Here is a 17339-nt window from a genome sequence, read left to right as displayed (position 1 = left end):
ACACACACACATGCACACACACACAGCACAGAGACACACAGGCACATACACGTGTGCACACACACAGGCATAGACATTCTATGACCCTCCGAGTGGAGCAGCCAGTTACAGCCTGCTTCGGCCTGAGAGTTTGGTTGTTCAGACCTGCCCAGGGACAGAAGGCAGGCATGGCTATCTACTTCCGGGGGTACCAGTCTGGAGCCCCCAGAGGAGCAGCTCTAGCCTGGGTGCACACGGCCGGCACGAGCTGGGTGGACTCATGGAAGCTGCCAGCAGCATACATTATATGATCAATATCTAATTTCCAGACACATTTAGGTTTACACCGACAAAGGGGCATTGCTGAAGATTCCTATTTCTTAGGGGTAACTGGTTTAAGCAAAGAAGGTGGAAAATGCTCTGCACCCCCAACTAACTGCTGTTCCTGGACCTGGACCCCCAACCTGAGGGTGGTGGTCACCCCTGTGTCCCACTGAGAAGCGCCTGCAGGTCTGGGGAGATTGCCTGAGAGACCGGGTTTTAGTTAACTTATCGAGAGGGCGTGTCTGTGGGCCCTTCGGTCCCTATATAATACACCCACACGCCACTGACTAGGGTGCGGCAGGAGCCTGCTTCACTCTCAGACTCAGGAAAGTGGAATCAATTTGGTTCCAGACCGCGTGGGGTCACTCCGACGGCTTTGGGGCTCCAAAGGCCGGGCAGGCGTCAGCTGTCCAGGGGCCTCCCCACCCTCGTTCTTCCTCTCACAGTCAGTCACTCCGCCCAAGTCATCCTCTTGCACACATGCCGGCCCTGCAGAATTTCATGGGCTGAAACAAAGCAACTTTGAGCTTCTCAGATAAATGCAGTAAGCTCATCCTGGAAGCAGCTACCAGCGCTGCCTCCTTCTCCCCTCAGTGGCTCCTGCTCTAACCAGCTGTGGAGCACTCACTGGGGGACAGGTGGCACCGCAGCTGAGCTCCGGGGTCTTTCTCCAGTCGAAGCCCACCCGTTTCTAAGCCTGCAGTCACTGGGCATGCTCAGTCCCCAAAGCTGCAGGGCGGTGCATCCCAGTGAGGATGGTACCAGGGGCAGTGCCCCCGCCCCCTGCCCCAGGGCTGGGTGGGGTTCAGTGGGACGTGTGTGAAGGTCATGCACCGTGGACGCTCATGTGAGGTTTTGTCACTGTTGGCAGGTGGCTCACTCCCCTTCTGCTCCTTAGGGGAAATGCTGGGTCATCTTAGTGCACGTGTGAGGAAGTCTTGTTGACCATGTGGCTGGCGAGGGTGGAGGGAAGGTCAGAGGGTGTTCCCTCTGGTCAACAGCATCCCAGGTGAACTGCACGATGGGCTTCAGGGGGACTTGGGGGAGCCACATCGTGTAATGCCATTCTTCTGGACAATGCACCATAGGGTGACGGTGAGCGGTGTTTGTCCGCTTATCGATGGCACCAGCTGTTCAGGCAAGCGTGCCTGCAGGTCTTCTGGGAAGGTATTTTGTGGGTGTGGAGGGTGGCTACAATCGGGCAGACTCAGAGGAAAGCCATGGCCCTTCCAGAATGTGGTTGGGCCCTCACCCAAGGGTGGGACACCCTGAGAGCAGGCACTGAAGGTTCTGCAGGAAAAGGAGGCTCCCAGCTATGACATGCCCAACCGCTGGCCTCTCTCTCTCTCTCTCTCTCTCTCTCTCTCACACACACACACACACACACACATACTCACACGTAAGGAAAGGGTAAGGGACAGACCCTGTCTCCTCTGAGCCTCCACTTCCCCGGAGCAGCAGGCGCACGGCTATGTAGGGTAGACATGTGTGAGATCCACATAGCAGTCATGGGAGGCTGGAACACTGTGACCTACAGCCAGGAGGTTGGGAAGAGAGCCCTGTGGGTCTCTGGGCAGAGCCATTTGTAAGAGAACCACCACAGCGGCTTGGCCTTGGTTGGGGGGCAGGGGGGTACACGTGTGCTATGCTGCTCAAGGAACCAGTGGGCCCATTAGCACAGCACTCGGCGGATCTTGGTGGGAAGCATGAATTAAGGGAACATTCCATTATCCTTCTGTCCCAGTTATCCATGAACCTATTGAAGCCCTCTCAGGTACACAGAGAGAGACATCCCCACCCCTACCCCTGCCCCGGTGGTACAAACAGTTCCCTCACCCAGATTGGCAGTTTGGGTCCACCTTGAGGCACCTCAGGAGAAAATGGAGACCAGCCTCCAGACACCATCCAAGAAACCCCTCTGGATCACAGAACCGTCATCTGAGACGTCGGGCCATGCCGTGCCGTCCATCGGCAAAGACCCATGGTTAGAAGATGGCAGCATGTTGGATAAAGTAGAGGGTCAGCATGAACCTGGACATCCCACCGACTAGGAAGATGGCACAGGGCCGGGCAGTGCCCTGTGCGGTTGGACTCAGAGTAGCCTGGAGTCAAGGCAGACTCGACAACGGCCAATAGCAACAGAAAAACAGCAAGTGCACCACAAAGTGCCAGCGCCTACATAGCAGTGTCTCAGAATGTAACAGAGCTGAGGACACAACAGGTTGAATGTCAAGACCAAATAATGTACACCCTTCCCCAAATCCTTGGCTGCTATAAATACATATATAAGATTTGTAATTTATTCTATCCTTCTGTGTTTATTTGCCAAATGCTTTTCTCCCTCGTGCTGCATTTAAATTTGCAACTTTGGGAATGACTTACAAGGTGTCTTCAAAAAGTGTGGGGAGAAAAGGAATTTAACGGTAAAAGTTAAAACTATGAACATTTTTGCTCAACGTAAGCTCCATCAAAGGTAAAACACTTTTGCAAGGGGTGATACCAGCCACCTGCTGTGTCCCCAAAGAACTGGGAATTTAGCCTTGATGAGGCAGGTTATTTTTGTGAAGAAAATGGATGCCCTAAATTTTCCTTAAACTATTTTAATAGGACATAATCCAGACATCATACAATTTAGTAGGTCAGTCATATCAAGAGGTGTCATATAATCACTGCCACGATCAGTTTTAAAACTTTCTCTTCCTTCTTGGACTCCTTGTTACTAACTCCCCAACACAGCACCACCACCACGTCCCGGCCGTACCCCTGGGAGCGCTTCATCTAGTGACTGTCTCTGTGGATTCGCCCATCCTGGGTTTCATGTACCAGAAACAGAAAGCATGCATCAAAGAGTCCAAAGGGCTCCTAACAATAACAAATACAGCAGAGATAAACCCCAGTTTGAAAGAAAACAGAAAATATTAAATGCTAGAGCAAACTCAAAATGTGTCAAAAAGGAGATCAAGTTATAAGGTTTTAACCATTCTAATCAGCCAAAAGGAGTCAGAAAGAGCCAGATCAGGACTCTACGGTGAGTGCTAATGATTTCCTAATGAATCAGGACTCTACCTAATGAATCGGGTGCTAATGACCCAAACTCGTGTAGAATATCCCTTGTCTAGTGAGAGGAGTGAGCAGGTATGTGATTGTGGTGGAGAAGGACTCTCTGGGGAAGCATCCTCAGACATTTTTCTGTGAAAACTTTGGCTACCTTGCTCAAAATTCTCTTGTAAGAAGCAGATATTATCATGATTTGGCCCTCCAGAGAGTCAGCAAACAAAATGCTTTTAGAATTTAAGAAAAAAACAACTGTTGTCCATGTGACGTTTGCTCTAGACCCTCCCTGCCCCTTTTGCTTTGGTGCGACCACTTCCACCTTTTGGCAGCCACGGCTTTGATGGGGCTTTGTCTTCAGGGGCATGCTGATAGAGACATGATTCATCTCCTGCCATCCTTCTTCCAATAAGCACTCGGGATCCTGAGCTCACTGTCCAGAATTTCCAGGGAACGCTCTGCTCTCGTCTGCAGTTGATCTGGGCACCCCAGTCTTGGCGCCTTCAAGCAGAAAATGTGCTCAACTTTAGTTTTTCAGTCAGAGTTGTGTGAGCTGGACCATTTGAGATGCTGATGGTGTTGGCTGGTGTTTCTGCTATTAATCATCCGTCTTCTTCCATTAGCGCAAGAACAAGATTAATTATTTTCTTGAAAACCAATGTGGATGATCTCATTTTCAGAAGTGTCTCCCCTCTTCTTAATATGTAAACTGGTGATTTTTCTGGGGTGTCATGCACCCCACATGAACTTTTGTAAAGCATCAGTGATTTCAACATTCTTACACCTAAGCTTCACCGTAAGTTCGAAGTTATTCTTACTTTAATTTTAGCAAAAGTCATGTTCAGGTAGAGGCTCTTTCCAAACCAAATGCCTAATCTTTCCTAGTGCCTCCAACCAGACGCTGTCGGACATGTTAAGCAAGTCGATGAGTTTAGTTTGATGGGGGTGGGATTGAAATCCACGCATAGTTCTTTCCGTATATGCGTTTTGCTTTAACACTTTGAAGCCGACCTTGGAAGGACACTTAGGCTTGTCCTTAACTGGAAGGCTGAAGGTCACCTTGACCAGTAGCCCAACACCAAGACATTCTTTTCACTTAAAAGACTTAGATAATGTTTCTCTAAATGAACTTGAATGTGATGCCTTGTATTCATTGAGATCATCTCAAATTCTACTTTTACGACACATTTTCTGTCAAGTGCAAGTTGAAATTGTATAACTAGTGCTGTTTATAAGGTTATGCTGAATCGGGGTTGAGAAAGACTGTATTTTGAAGTCAGACTCAAGCTCACTGGTTAAATTCTACCCTTAGGTATTTGTGGCTGCTTTTGGTTTATTGCAAATATCCAGAGATTTCTTTCGTAAGTTCTTGACCCTTTCCTCTGGCCACGTAATTTAGGATGAAGACGTGAATCTCATTTTACAATAATATTGCCTTCCCTTTGACATATTAGGAAAACACCCATTTTGTTCAAAATTGTTCGGAAAACCATCCACTTGCCACTTGTCTGTCCTCCCGGCTGACTGGCTTGTCCCCAGGGTGGAGGCGTTTACGTGGAAGTCCCAGGTGCGTGGTACCTGCCGCTGTCAGGAAAGGCTGGACAGAGCTTGCTGGAAAGTGTGATTTCTATTCACACTGGGCTTTACTAAAACCCCCTTTAACTTGAATCTCCCCGTGTGTACAAGTGTGAGTACAAGTGTGCTTCACAAGAAAACTGCAGACAAGTGAGCTAGCGAGCCCTTTCTTGTACTCTTTAAACATATGTTGATCTTTCAGAGCCGCAGTAAACCGGCTTCCCAGCAAAACATCTATCTCAGCACACAGGTGGCCAGTAATAAATTCAGCCAGGGAAGCAGGGCTGTTTTAGCCAAAGGGAAATGAAAATCAAGAAGACGTGAGCCTCCTTGGCCGGTCACGTCTACAGGGGCAGGTCACCATGTCTCCCCCGTGGAGCTGCTGGGTGGGTGTGGTTCTTCTGAGTGCTGTGCACGTGGGTTCAGCAGACTCATGCCCCTGAAGACAGGGGCAGGACCGGGCAGTGCCTCCTTCTGTGAGCATGGCGGCGGAGCAGATGCCACAGTGGCCAACAACACGGCCCTGGTCATGACGATGAGGCAGTAACAAAGGCAGTGTCCACCTTCCACCAAGCCAAACCCCACAGCCACTGAGTCACTCTGACTGACAGCACCCCTCCAGAACAGAGTCAACTGCTCAGCAGAGTTTCTGAGATTGTCAATCGTGCCAGCCTCAGTCTCACGGCGAGAGGCCTTTCTCTGGTTTCCCAGGTGAGGAAGGCGGGGTCCAGTGTGAGTCTCTCTGGTCATCATGCAGCTTTAAATCGACCCCGAGCTTTAAAGCCGTCTGTATCCGAATTCCGTTCTTTCCACAACGGAGACCCACGTAGCTGTGGGAACAGTGCGGCATTCTCCTGCTTCACGTTCCCATGTCAAGAGTCAGGCCAAACCTGACCCTTCATAAAGTGCACACAGAAAGGAAGGGGACATGTAATGCACACATAAAATACACACATAAATGGAAGGGGACATGGGAGCTGAATCTCCCCGCACACACCCCTCACCCCATCCCAGGTACTGAGAGGCACACAAAGGGCTCTGGGGGGGGGGTAACACCCCACCTCCTCGGTGGAGCCCCCTGGGAGAGGTCAATTCCAGAATGAGGCCGAGTGCAGAAGCAGAGCCCCCTGTGGGTGAGCTTGCCAGGTTACAGCAAAACCGGAGAATTAAGGACCTGAGCGTGGGGAAAGGACACGGAGCACGTCAACATATTCAACGATAAAACATGGTAAATGGTAAAGAAGATGCAGGTACTGCCTCAAGCCATCTGGGCAAGAAAGGGCAAGCCAGAGATAAAATGGAAGTAAATTCAACCTTGTTGAAATGCAAAAGTTTTCGTGTGATACACATCTCAAAACTTAAAAGTACGGAGAGCGGATTGCGGGAATGTACTTTCCATCCTGTAGCCACTGCAGGGGACCTGGACTCTCAGGTAAGGATTCCTGTGGTCTGTGGCCAGCCCCACCTGGTGCCTGGCAGGGACCCTCTGGAGCCAAAATGATCATCTCGGCGCTTCCATTTGGTTTGCAGCTTGCATTCCACATTTCAGAGCTATCGTGAGTCCACAGCCACCACAGGAGTCCTACTGACCCAGCCCGACACAGGGCTTCCAAGACTGCAAATAGTTCTGGGAGCAGACAGCCTCATCTTTCTCCTGCAGAGCAGCTGGTGGGTTTGAACCCCCGACTGGGCAGTTAGCCCAAAGCTTAACCCAGAGCCCCTCCATCATTTCACCCGTCGTTTCCCCTTCCTCAGAACCATTCATCTGTAGTAGATATTAGCTAAATATTGTGGGCATTGGTCATCAATAAAAATAAATATAGTCATGTGATTAATGATGCACCAAAGAACAAAAAAAAAGTGTGGGGAGGGGGACAAATCATAAAATCTGTTCTTCGCGCTTTATAGAAAACCATGTCTTTTGTGTCTATGAGGACGATAATTGAACTCTGCTGGACACTACTAGTGACCCCCCACATAGATGTAAAGGTTCCCCCAAAGCACATGTTGCCACGTTAAATTACACGCCCCCTCCACTACGCCAGAACATGCCTCCAGATCACGTAATGTCCTTTGCATAACACTTTGTGCCAACCATGGTTATAGCTATGGGTGGTAATGTATATGTACATAAATATTACAGAATTAAAGATGTTATCGAATTTCGTGCTATATTTGCAAGGCTAGTTGTGATTGCTTCCATCTCCAATGGCACCAGGTATGTGGAGATATAAATGGCATAGCTAGCCAACTAAAACAGGTGTATTAATTTTTATATGCAAATTGTTTTCATCAATTACATATTCCAAGTCACATATTCTAATCTCTTATGTTGCCGTTCATCCCCATTCCCATAACAATAATGGTATGTTATAGACGTGTAGGTATGTCTCCTTTAGAAATATGACCACATCCAGTATCCATGACAACATAAGACACAACTAAAATGGGTGGTCTAAAGGACGTCATGATTTGAAGGGAAGCTTAAGAATATGAACGAAGTAAAGCATTATAATGAAATGTGTCAAGATCTGGAGTTAGGACATCAAAGGAGAAGAGTGCACTTGGCACGTCTCTGGCTGAAAGAATGAGAAAACTCAAGCCTTGAGCGGAAATATTGAAGGATCCCAAGGACAAAGGATGAAGGATTCAGGAAGCATCAAAAACGTTGACTTTGTGTGTTTCTCTCTCTATTCATATAAAAGCTGCGCAAACCTATAGAGACAGCGGCTGGATTGATCATTTCACAGGCAAGGAGCACAGCAGGGTTAGTTGACAGGAAGTGGAGAGCCAGCAGCAAGTGCAAGGAAGAAGAAATATCCCGGAATCAATCATGGTGGTGCCTGTACGACGCTTACGAATATGATAGAACTCTTGGCATGGATACGTGAGTTGTACGTTGGTGAAACTTAAAAACAAGAAAATGAGGCATTGGAGCGACGCGTCCTGAGCCTGCTGACCGGCCACTCCTGCCTTGCAGCGCAGCGCAGCGCAGAGCACGCCGGAGGACTGCAGCGGCCATGTCGAAGTCACAGAGCGAGGAGGGTCTGCCTTCATCCAGACCCAGCAGCTGCACGCAGCCATGGCCGACACCTTCCTGGAGCACATGTGCTGCCTGGACACCGACGCGGCCCCCATCGCAGCCCGGAACACTGGCATCATGTGCACCCTCGGCCCAGCTTCCTGCTCCGTGGAAATGCTGAAGGAGATGATCAAGTCTGGAATGAATGTGGCTCGCATGAACTTCTCTCATGGAGCCCACGAGTACCATGCAAAGACCATCAAGAACATGCGTGTGCGCACGGAAAACCTTGCTTCGGACCCCATTCTCTACCAGCCAGTTGCTGTGGCCCTGGACACTAAGGGACCTGAGATCCGAACTGGACTCATCAAGGGCAGCGGCACAGCTAAGGTGGAGCTGAAGAAGGGAGCCACTCTGAAGATCGTTCTGGATAATGCGTACATGGACAAGTGTGCCAAGAATGTGCTGTGGCTGGACTATAAGAACATTTGCCAAGTGGTGGAGGTGCAGCAAGATCTATGTGGATGATGGGTTATTTCTCTGCAGGTGAAGGAGAAAGGTGCGGACTTCCTGGTGACAGAGGGCGGCAAGAAGGGTGTGAACCTTCCTGGGGCTGCCGCGGACCTGCCTGCAGTGTCCGAAAAGGACACCCAGGATCTGAAGTTCGGCGTGGAGCAGGACGTGGACATGGTGGTTGCGTCTTTTATCCGCAAGGCAGCCGATGTCCACGAGGTCAGGAAGGTCCTGGGAGAGAAAGGGCAAGAACATCAAGATCATCGGCAACATCGAGAATCACGGGGGAGTCAGAAGGTTTGATGAGCTCCTGGGGGCCAGTGACGGGATCGTGGTGGCCCAGGGCCACCTGGGCATCGAAATCCCCGCAGAGAAGGTCTTCCTCGCTCAGCGGACGATGATCGGGCGCTGCAACCGAGCTGGGAAACTCATCATCTGGCCACGCAGATGCTGGGGGGCATGATCAAGAAGCCCCGCCCCACCCGGGCTGTGATGTGGCCAACGCCATCCTGGACGGAGCTGACTGCATCATGCTGTCTGGGGAAACGGCCAAGGGGGACTACCCGCAGGATGCCATGCGCATGCAGCGCCTGATTGCCGTGAGGCAGAGGCTGCCATCTACCACGTGCTATTGTTCGAGGAGCTCCACTGCCTGGCACCCATTACCAGCGACCCCACAGAAGCCGCCGCCGTGGGTGCCGGGGAGTGGGGCCATAATCTTCCTCACCACGTCTGGCAGGTCTGCTCACCAGGTGGCCAGATACCGCCCACGCGCCCCCATCATTGCTGTGACCCGGAACCCCCAGATGGCTCGGCAGGCCCACCTGTACCGTGGCATCCTTCCCGTCCTGTGTGTAAGGACCAAGTCGTGGCGGCCTGGGCTGAGGATGTGGACCTCCGGGTGAACCTGGCCATGAAGGTCGGCAAAGCCCAAGGCTTCTTTAAGACTGGCGATGTAGTCCTTGTGCCGACTGGGTAGCGCCCTGGCTCTGGCTTTACCAACACCATGCGTGTAGTGCCTGTGCCTTGATGGGCCCTGGGACCCCTCTAGCCCCTGCCCCATCCCCTCCCCCAATCCACCCATCAGGCCAGCAACACTTGCAGTGCGCTTCCTCGGGGCTAGTATGGCGCCCATGGGCTGGGGCTCCAGGGAAGGGCGTGGAAAGCCCCTGGTGCCACATGGCCCTGCTGGGCGGGGTTGTCCAGAGCCTGGTCGCCCATCCTGTGGCACTACCCAAGCCAGGGAAGAATGAGGGCTGCGGGACTCGAGGCGCCGTGATGATTCAATGCAAGAGGTCAACAAGCTCCCTCCCTTTGTGTGCTCCACTCAGCCCCTGTGGAACATGGGTGTCTAGAGAATGCCCGCCCTGGCCTGGGAACAGCAGACAGCAAGAGCCAGATGCCTGAGGGTGGCGGGGTGGCAGTGGCTCCAGTGCAAGCAGACTCTGACCCTGGCCCTGAACTTGCTCCCCCAGCCTCTCAGTCTCCCCCGTTCCCACGCGTTACTTGTGCATTGGACAGGAGTTCCTGCGCTCTCCTCAGCTGTCAAAAACACTTGTGCAGACAAAAACACTCCACCACCTTCCATTCTCCCCCCACCCCTGCCGCAGCCACCTCCAGGCCTGTTGCTGTAGAGCCTACCTGTATGTCAATAAACAACAGCTGAAGCAAAAAAATAAATAAATAAGAAAATGAACTGGTTTTTCTAAAAGAAGATGGAAGGCATACAGTCACTGCACCAAAATAGTTGGTCCATAGCCAACCATTTCAGGAAGCAGCACATGACAGATAACCTATCACACTGTCGTAAGAAGTCCGAGCGGCGCTGAAGGCATTGTTGAAAAACAGGCCCCAGGAACGGACGGGCTACTGATTGAGATGGTGAAGCACTGCACGGACTCACCGTCTGTGCCAAGAAATTTGGAAAACTGCTGCCTGACCAACCGACTGGAGGAGGTCTAACAGAATGTGGCAATGATCAAGCATTATGATTAACATCACATGCAAATAAAATTTCACTGAAGATAATTAAAAAGCAGTTTCATCAGAACATTGTCAGCAAACTTGCAGATAGTCAAAGCTGGATTCAGAAGAGGACATGGATTGTGGGATATTATTGCTGCTATCACATGGGTCTTGGCTGAAAGCAGATTATACCAAAAAAAAGATGCTTACCTGTATTTCTAGACTATGCAAAGGTGTTGAACTGTGTGAATCCTAACAAACGATGAGTAACCTTGTGAATAATGGGAATTCCATGCAGCTTCCCTGTGCTCGTGTGGAACCTGTGCCTAGACCAAGAGACAGTTGTCTTTTCCTCGTACCTAATCAATCTTCCCTCATGCTTAGTCGCTCCGTGTGCTGAGCACATAATTCAAGAAGCTGAGCTAGTTGAAGAATTTCGCAGCATCGGGTTTGGGGAAAGACCGGTTAACACCCTGCAACAATCGGCAGATGACATAAGCTTGTTTGCTGCAAGCAAAGAGAACCTGGGGCACTTCCCAATGAAACTCAGAGACTTAGCCTTCTTTATGGATTCTGCCTCAACATGAAGGAGGCAAAACTGCTCATCGCTAGACCCGAACACAGCATCATGGCAAATGGAGAAAGTACTGAAGTTGTCAAGGATTTCATTTTACTCGTGGAAGCAATGGTCAAGAAATGAAAGGAGCGACTGCACTGGGAAATCTGCTCTAAAGGATCTCCTTCAAGTGTCAGAGAGCAAAGAGGTCGCTTTGAGGACGAAGACGAACCTGGCCCCAGTCATGGCATTTTCAATCACCTCAGACGTATGTGGAAGCTGGTCATGAATAAGGAAGACAAAAGGGTAACTGATGCCTTTGGGTGACGACGTTGGCAAAGAACATTCATCATATCACGGACGGCCAGAAGGAAGAGCAAATCTCTGTTGGCAGACGTACAGCCAGAACACTCCTTAGAAGCGAGGGCCGTGAGAACTCATCTCACCGACTCTAGGCATGTCATCAGGAAAGACCAGTCCCTGGAGAAGGACATCATGCTGGGTAAAGTACAGAGTCAGCAAAAAACAACAACGAGAAAGACCCAAGGAGAGGACCTTACACGGTGGTCACAACAATGGTGTCGAGCACAGGAACGATGGTGAAAAGGGCCAGGCCCACTCACTCGGTTGTGCATGGGGTCGTGGAGTGGGGACTAACCCCCCAGCGGCTAGCAGCATGATACCATCAGAAGATTCTAAAGCAATAACATGGTTATGAAAATTAATAGCCCAAGTAGATCCGGGGTAGCTAAGTATAATTGAATTACTTTAATAGTTATGGTTTTAAAAATATCAGCTAGGTTCAATATAACAGGTTGGAATGTTCTATGTTTCCTGGATAAGAAGCATGTTGACATTGTGTGGGAGGAGATCCACATCTTTGGGAAATGCTGAAGTAAACAGATATAATCAATTTATTTCCTACAGCATATCTCATCATTCCCAGTACAAACACACACTGAGATGCCCAAGGGCGGGAGTAAGGAACAGCCTTTTGAAGCTAGTTTTGACACTGGATTCCTTTAGAATATTTCATGAACCCATGGTCCTAAGAACATGGTTTAAGACGGGTCAAATAAGTAATAAGGCAGATCGACTTCACATGTAGCATGCAACCCAGATAGTCTGTGCTCCTCTGGCACTGGGCACAGAAAAAGAAAGGAGCTGTTTAAATATGTGTGACCAATAATGAGGAAAGCAAAATCCATCATATGCAGGTGAAGAATAAAGACCTACATGTTTGTTGGTAAATGGGAGAAGCCAGGTTGAAAAGGCTGCGTACTGTAGGAGCTCTGCCCTACAGCACTCTGGGAAAAGCCATTCACACCCAGCAAGAACGTCATGTTTGCCAGGACCAGGGGCCCAGGGGGGATGGGCAGGAAGAGCCAGGGCATTCTCAGGGTAGAGAAACTATTCTGCATGCCGCTGTCCTAGTGGCAATGGCAGGACGGATTTGCCAACATCCGGAGAACATAAGGAACAGGGCCGTCATCATTGCTGAGGTCAGGTGGACCTTGGCTCAAAGTGAAGACTACCGGAGAGATACTGGCTTGTGTTTGACTATGCAAAGACATTCGACTGTGTAAGTCATAACAAGCTGCGGACAGCCCTGAGAAGAATGGGGATTACAGAATACTTCACTGTGCTTGTGCGGAACTGATACATGGATCAAGAGACAGTTGTGCGATCGGAACGAGGGAATCCTGCGTGGTTTAAAATAGACAGGGTGTGTCCCCTCCCGTGCTTGTCCAGTCATCAGAAACGAGGCTCCCGAAGGACTTGGCCTCAGAATTGGTTGTTGTTAGGTGCCATCAGTTAGTTGCAACTCGCGGAGCCCTAATGGACACAGAACAAAACACTGCCTCGTCCTGCACCAGCCCCAGAATGCCCCTTCAGTTTGAGCCATGTTTTGTACCCACTATGTCAGTCCATCTCATTGAAGGGCTTGCTCCTTTTTTGCTGCCCCTAAATAATCTCTCAGGATTGGAGGAAGGCTTATGAACAACCTGTGATATGCAGATGCAACAGCCTTCTTGCTGAAAGGGAGGAGGACCTCAAGGACCTGCTAATGAAGATCAAGGACTGCAGCCTTTGGTATGGATGACAACTCACTGTGAAGAAAACCCAGATTCTCACAACTGGACCAATAGGTGACATCATGATAAACAGGGAAAAGATTGGAGTTGTCAAAGATTTCTTCTTCCTTCTATCCACAATCAATGCTCATGGATGCAACAGTCAAGATATCAATGGTGTTGAAAAGCAAGGAGGTTACTTGGAGGACTGAGGGGTGCCTGACTCAAACCATGGTACAGTGAACCCTCGTTTATCACGGTTAATCAGTTCTAGACCCTACCGTGATAAATGAAATTCCGCGAAGTAGGATTCCTTATTTGTAAATCAAATATTTTCATAGTTAGAGCATAGAGGACATGAAAAACACCCTTTAGTCACCATTACACTCGTATTACCCAATTTATTAAACAAAAAAGGGAAAATACAGTAAAACATTTTGGACGTTACAATTATCATTTATTATTTATTATATTATTTATGGCATCTAGTTTACAGTATTACATATTTCACATACAGTATTATTATACATAGTTCTTACAAATACTGTAATCAATAGCCTATGAAATGACTTAAGGGATGTACTCTACAGGTGGGTCGCCGTCTTTTTCCTCTGAAGGAGCGGGTGTAGGCAGTGGGTGCTGTTACGCAAAAACCGCGATAGAGTGAAGCCGCGGAAGTCGAAGCGCAAAGTGGCGAGGGTTTACTGTATTCTCAATCGCCTCATGTGTACGTGAGAGTTGGACATTGAATAAGGAAGACTGCAGAAGAAGCAAAGCATTTGAATCATGGTGCTGGTGAAGAATATTGAAAGTATCATGGACTGCCAAGAGAGCAAACAAATTTGTTCTGGAAGAAGTACAGCCAGAACGCTCCTTAGGAGCAAGGATGGGGAGACTTCATCGCATGTACTTTGGACAGGAGGGACCAGTCCCTGGAGAAGGACATCATGCTTGGTAAAGTAGAGGATCGGTGAAAAAGAGGACGGGCGCAGCAAGATGGACGGACACAGTGGCTGCAGCAATGGGCTCAGACATGGGACAGAAGTGAGGACAGCGCAGGGCCAGACAGTGATCTGTTCTGTTGGGCACGGGGTCGCTGTGGGTCAGGACCGGCTTGATGGCACCTAACATGGACAAGAAGCGAGCGTACCCATCTGTCTAGTATTGACTTTGGTTATCAATAATGCATAGCCAATGTGTTACCAATAACACTGGCTCATCATGCGTCACAAGTGAACCACAGGGAGTTAAAAAGTTGGGGGTTAAAAATGAGCCAGTGCACAGAGGAAGTCTGAGAGCTATGGAGAGGCTGCATGCCCCACATAATTTCTCTGTAATACCGAGCGGCTCTGAAACCCAAGCGCAGCGCTAGAAACGCGTTTTAAGCTAAAGGCAAACACTGGCGGCTGAGCACGCAGAGTGATTCTCAGGGGAAAGTGAATGAGTGTCCTTTTCCCAAAGGGTCTCTTTCTTCCCAGCTCCTGGGTGAGAGAGCTGCTTAGTTTAACCTGGGCTGCCCTCCGTGTCTTTCAGAGCTCTAAATTTTGGTTTTCCACACAATTGCTTCAAAATGAAGAAGATCAGAGCCTTTAAGATGATTTTAGAAGCAGTTGAACACCCAAATTTACCCACATACATCATGTCCAGGTTTTATTGATTCTGGGGGGGAACGGGTTCTGGTGGGGGACGAGGACAAAGGTGGGGCCGAGACCTTCTGGGCTGAGCGTGAGCATCCACACGTGAAAGGCAATCTTTTAGGAAGATCTGCCAAACCCATAAATCGCCGTGCCCTTTAGCTATGCGCCGGAAGGTTGGCCTTCTCAGTCATATTTCAAGCAACCGCCTGAAAAGGAAGCCGTAGGACTGCCTGGGGGTGTCGTCAACGAGTGGCTTCTTGTCGCTGGAATTAGTTTGCGGTCTTGTGAGCTGGAATTGCCGCCTCTCATCCCTGGGCAGGAAGGGCACCCACATTTCCGGGGCTCCTTTAACACCTACCCACAGCCTTCTCTGAGAATGGCTAACATTTGAGAGTGTGAGGCAGAAATGCCTCCTAAGGAGACACTAGGTGTAACGGGGGGTCGGAAGAAGAATGGGGGTAGGGACACTGGAGACAGGCATCTCCATCAACAAGAAAGAGACAAAGGATTGCAGGGTGGGGGTGGCTTTGTAAACTCAGGACTGCATGTGCAGGATCCAGCAGGACACCAAGTGGCAAGAGCGGGTGAGTCTGGCTCACATCACGAAAGGCTGTAAGGAACCAGCCTCACACACCCATTCTCTGTGCCCTTGCTGGGCATCACAGGTGATCAGGCAGAAGGTCAGTGAAAATGAGGGAGACACCCCCCACCCCCATGATCTGGATCAACACTAGCAGCCATGATGGCCTGAGACACAGCAGGGGTCATGAAGGTGGCGCAAGACAGGCAGCCTGTCATTCAGTCCTCGGAAGGGCAGCTGAGACAGCCACAGTGTCTAGCAGGCCTGCGCCCTGAGCTCCTGGGTGCGAGAGCTGTTTCATGCTTAGGCATCTTTGGGATGCACACAGTTGTTGTGACCAAGGTGCTGGCTCCTCCCAGAGAGCCGAGCTGACAGGAGATGCCATGTCTCTCTCCAGTCTGAGCAACAGCCTCTGAAAGTGGCGTCGGGACCCAAGCACGTCAGCGCTGCATTTCCGCCTGCTCAATGGCAGCTTTGCTCTTATTTTGATCACAGAATAAAACGTAATTAGTGTGTTTTTAATGGCTCCAAATGTGACACATTAAGAGTCAGTAATTACTCCAAAATGATGGATTGTGATTCCATGTCTCCGCAAACAAGCCAGGGCCACTGACGGCTCAGCTGTTGTTGCTTTGAAAACCGGCTGGTGCTAAGAACCCTCTCCTGGGTGAAGGTATTTTCAGGATTTCAGTAGTGGGACTGGGCTGTGGCCTATGCTGAGAGTGGGACATATGTAAGTTCTCTGAACATGTGACCATGTCTACCTACCCCCAAAAAGCTACACCTCAACCATCCAGTTAACAGTGGGTTTGAACCACCGGCCTCCTGGTTAGCTGTCCAAGGCATAGCAGACAGCGCCACCCTGTGTTAGTCCGGGTTGACTAGAGAAATAAATCAATAACAGTCATATAGATGTATATAAAACTCTATATCAAGAAGTAATTATGCATCAATAAAACACCGCGGCCCAGTCCAGATCTGTTCCATCAGTTCAGCACTAGCCCATAGTCTGATTTTAGTTCACAAATTCTGATTCAGCCTCACGCAGCACATGCATTGATGCCGAATGCAGGAAGAGCACCGGCCGCTGGGTGGAAAGTCCTGTGGACCCAATGGCAGTGGACACATCTCCAGGGCTCTGGCTGCCGTCAGTGTGGCTCCATGTGGCTTGTCCACAAGAAGGTGAAATGGTCAGAGGAGAGTGTGTCCTTCTTTCCAGGGGGGAAGAGATGAAATTCCCAGAATCCTCTGCCACACGGGAAGGCCACACCCACAAGGAGGGATCACCAGGCCGTGAGCTGATTGACAGGCTAGACTCCACCCCTTCATTCTTATTTATCACGTTCATGTGAAATTGTGTAACTGCAACACACCCTATCTAACTACAAACCCCGCCGTGGGCTGCCTTTCTCAGCCACACTGGCCTCCCCACTGTGGATGCTTACCCTTTCTGAAAATCCATGCAAACTAACCACTCTATCTTCAGGAATATTAGACACAAAAATGGGAGACTTAGGCTCCGATCTGCTCCAGTCAGCTCGTGTGCACTCTTGCTAGGTCAGAACCACTTTCAGAACGTGACTATGTGTGGTGATTGTTCTCTGTTGGCCTCGGTAACCCAAGAGGCTCGCGCCTGTAAAGAAGTGGGGATTCAAAAGCAGCGATGGTCACGAGAAGGGTGCAAACAGAGCCAGCGTTTCATGTTCCCCACAAGCCATCTGCCTCTGGAGAACATTTTTTTTCAATTCTAATTGAAAAAAATAATAACTTTCAGAGACATATGTCTATGTTTACAAGCTCAGAGAAATCGAACGACTGACTATCTGTGTTTTGCCAGGATGTTTGTAGTCAACTGTTTCATATAATGGGGGAAATTAAGATTGGTAATTACCTTTCTGGTCTACCCGCGCCTTCGGCGTGCTGAGGATCTGTAGGCGTCCAGTGCAAGCCCTCCCTGGTGCGGGCCCAGACGCGGGCCGGCTGCAGGCTGGGGTACAGCTAGCTGTGCCGCTCTCGTGATAACAGACTCTCCTCCCTGTTTCTTCTCGGCGTCGGGGCGGAG

The 17339-nt window shown here is 49.8% G+C and overlaps 1 pseudogene; it reads left to right on the top strand.

Annotated features, from left to right (window-relative positions):
- The first annotated feature begins 2529 nt into the window (after positions 1-2529).
- Positions 2530-9494, top strand: LOC101649123 (annotated as a pseudogene).
- The last annotated feature ends 7845 nt before the right edge of the window (positions 9495-17339 follow it).

This window comes from Echinops telfairi, unplaced genomic scaffold (genome assembly GCF_000313985.2).
Source record: "Echinops telfairi isolate 266 unplaced genomic scaffold, ASM31398v2 ScPeMD7_23;HRSCAF=83, whole genome shotgun sequence".
Lineage (NCBI taxonomy): Eukaryota > Metazoa > Chordata > Mammalia > Afrosoricida > Tenrecidae > Echinops > Echinops telfairi.
Note: the sequence above shows the minus strand (reverse complement) of the source record. Positions and strands in the feature narration are given on the sequence as shown.